Source organism: Cupressus sempervirens, chromosome 3 (genome assembly GCF_028749045.1).
Source record: "Cupressus sempervirens isolate cs-2001-9-10 chromosome 3, ASM2874904v1, whole genome shotgun sequence".
Taxonomy (NCBI): Eukaryota; Viridiplantae; Streptophyta; class Pinopsida; order Cupressales; family Cupressaceae; genus Cupressus; species Cupressus sempervirens.
Window position 1 is genome coordinate 644,151,407 of NC_143120.1, and position 3,536 is coordinate 644,154,942.

General features: G+C 36.1%; 1 pseudogene; it reads left to right on the forward strand.

The window, feature by feature from the left end:
• The first annotated feature begins 1,171 nt into the window (after positions 1–1,171).
• Positions 1,172–2,215, forward strand: LOC149568339 (aspartic proteinase nepenthesin-1 pseudogene; annotated as a pseudogene).
• The last annotated feature ends 1,321 nt before the right edge of the window (positions 2,216–3,536 follow it).

Here is a 3,536-nt window from a genome sequence, read left to right on the forward strand (position 1 = left end):
AAAATATCATAATAATTTTCTATTAAATTAAACCATTAATTAAATATTTTAATTAGGCTTAATTAATAGAAAATACACTAAAGACTCATAAAATAAAATACGAAAAACCCACTATAGCAAAATACATACAAAATCAAACCAAAAAAAGTTAATATCACGAATTACGTCATTTGACATATTCAAAGGGTGCTCAACTCAGATACTTGTCCTGATTTCCAATTAGGACAAATGGCTTAAAGGGTTGGGATTTGGACTTGAAAATTTATCTCCCCTCTCTTACCATTGAGATAATGCAATAGGGTATGCTCATCATGGCAATTCAGGGAAGTCAATACCTAGTACCTACAACTTGCATAAAAATCATGCATGTACATACAATATATATATATATATATGTGTGTGTGTGTGTATATACATATATATATATATATACATATACACATATATATATACATATACACATATATATATACATATATACATATATATATATATATACACACATATATATATATACACACACATATATATATACACACACATATATATATACACACACATATATATATAGACACACACATATATATATACACACATATATATATATATACACACATACACACACACACACACACACACAGATATATATATATATATATATATATATATATATATATATATATATATATATATGCTAAGCTAAACAGGCAATGGCAGGAAGTGGTGCATCATTTAGATCCTGACTAGCAGGGGACTACGACTCCCTTTCTTAACCACATCAGAAACGCCATCCAAGAACAAACACACACACCATACACATGCAAGTATGGAGTAAGTATCCATAAGAAAACACATGCGATAATAAACCATGTATCTAATCAATAACTATAATAATCATCATGCATACATGAAATGTAGAGTCTAAGTAATCTCATCACATATCAACTGAATCCATAGCACAAAATTTCATAGTCTCAAAACAATGTTGCTAACCGTCACCACAAAAATAGCCCTAAAATAGTTCGACAATAATAACAAAAAATGTGACCTAGGGGCAGGCACTACATCGAACAGAGAGTTCAAATTGAAGGTGAATCTGACACGTAGATCTAAGGGAGGTTTCAATGGTATCGAGCGATTACATTTGACTGCCGATCAAATCAAGAAACAGATGATTATGATTGAGGCATTTATAAAGCAGCAGATAGCCAGGAAATTAGACACTCAAATGCCCGTTCAAGCTGGGAACGAAGAATATCTAATAAGAGTTGCGGTGGGGACACCCCCTGTGAGCTTCGAAGCGATTGTTGACACGGGGAGTGATCTTGTTTGGACCAAGTGCGAGCCCTGTGATGGTTGCTCCAAAACTACGCCAATCTTCGACCCCTCCAAATCCTCTTCCTACTCCCTTGTTTCCTGCACTAACTTTCTCTATAATTCTCTTGGCAACACTCAAACTGCATGTAATCCAAACTGTACTTTTCAATACAGCTATGGTGATGGCTCTCGTACAATTAGCGACTTGGCAAAGGAGTCATTTTTCGTTGGGAACGATAGCGACGACATGTTTGTAGGCATTATTTTTGGATGCGGCCATGATAACCAAGGTTTCTCTGACTCTGGCGATCTTGTGGGGCTTGGAAGAGGTGATCTCTTGCTCATCTCTCAATTGGGTTCTAAGGTAGATAACAAATTCTCTTACTGTCTCATCTCCAGAACTGACTCTCCTTCACAAACAAGCCCTCTTATCTTCGGTGCCAGTTCTTCCTTGAACGAAGCCAAAATGGTACCTTTTGTTAAGAATAGTGCGACTTCTTCTTTCTAGTATATTCCTGCCAGGGGAATTATTATGAATGCCAACCCAGTAGATGTTCTTGTTGGAACGTTTGATGCACAATCAGACGGTTGTGGCATGATCATTGACTCTGGAACAACCATTACAATTCTAGTGGAGGCTACGTACAACTCCATGAAGGAAGCGATTCAGTCGGCCATTGATATGACTCTGACAAATGGCTCTTCCACTATGGGGCTGGATCTGTGTTACCAGACATCGAGTGACATCACGTTGCCAACCGTAGTCTTCAATTTTGAAGGTGAAGCGGATTACGAGCTTCCAAGTGACAATCTTTTTGTTCAGGAATCCGATCTTATGTGCCTCACCATGAGTGGCACCATGGGATCACTTTCCATCTTCAGAAACATACAACAATAGAATTTCCACATACTTTATGACAATGCACAAAACAGTCTTTCCTTCATGCCCGCTAAATGTGATTCCCTTTGAACAATCAATGATCACCCTCTTCTCCCTTCTCTTCATCTGTCTCTGCAACTTCCTCTGCTCAGTTTCTTCTAACGTTCATTACACTATGTTCTATCATCTCCTATTTATGTTTTCTGCACTGCCTCATATAAAACATAATGTCTTTGCAACTTACTTTGCTCAGTTTCTACCAAGGTCCAATATAATACGTTCTATCGTCTCTTATTTATGTTTTCTGCACTGCCTGATATAATACATAATCTGATATCGTTGTTGTGTTTCCCACACATGTGAAGTTTAGAGAAAGTGCAAACAAGAAAGAACAGAACAATAAAAAGAAGAAAAGCACAAACACATGATTTTATCATGGTTCAACACAAATTGTGGCTACATCCACACTTCATGGAAGATCTCTTATTAATGTTAAAGACTGAACTTTACATCACAGCTGTAGCTTCAGCTCTATGAATATAATACATAATGATGACCCTCCAATACATATATAGAGTCTCAAAATAAATGAAGAGACATAAAAAATTGGAGGGAAACAATACTAAAATGTAAATAATAAATAAAAGAATGTTGGGCTTCACATATACACCTAATAAAGCCCCACTTGAAGTCCAACTACTGTAATGTATGAGTCTCCCCTGAGTTCCCTTACTGTTATTTCTTTACAACACTAGGAGAAGCTCATCAGAACTCAAACTTCTATCATGGAGCAACCTTTGTGAGTGCATCAACTAGATTCTCCTTAGTGTTAATCTTCAAGACCTAAAGTTTTCCCTCCTCAAGTTTACCTCGAATGAAATGATAATGCACTTCAATGTTCTTAGTCCTACTATGAAACATTGCATTTTTGGCTAAGTCAATGGCACTTTTACTATCACATTACAAAGTTGATCCTTGTTGAGGACAATCAAAAGCACCAAATAAACATTGCAACCAAATCAACTCTTTTTCTCCTTCAGTGAGAGCAATGCACTCAGCCTCAGTAGTAGAAAGTAAGACCACTTGTTGCAACTTCGATGCCCAATTGATTGCTTCTCCAACAAAAAGTAAAAATATAACCAATAGTAGATCTTCTATTATCTAGATTTCTAGCCATATCCAAATCAGTATAGCCTCTAAGAGAAGTATCTTTGATATTGAAACACAATACAAAATTTGGAGTGCCTTTAAGATATGTTAAGATCCACTTAACCACATTCCAATGTTGTTTACCCAAATTACTCATAAATCTGCTGACAACCCTCACTACTTGAGTGAT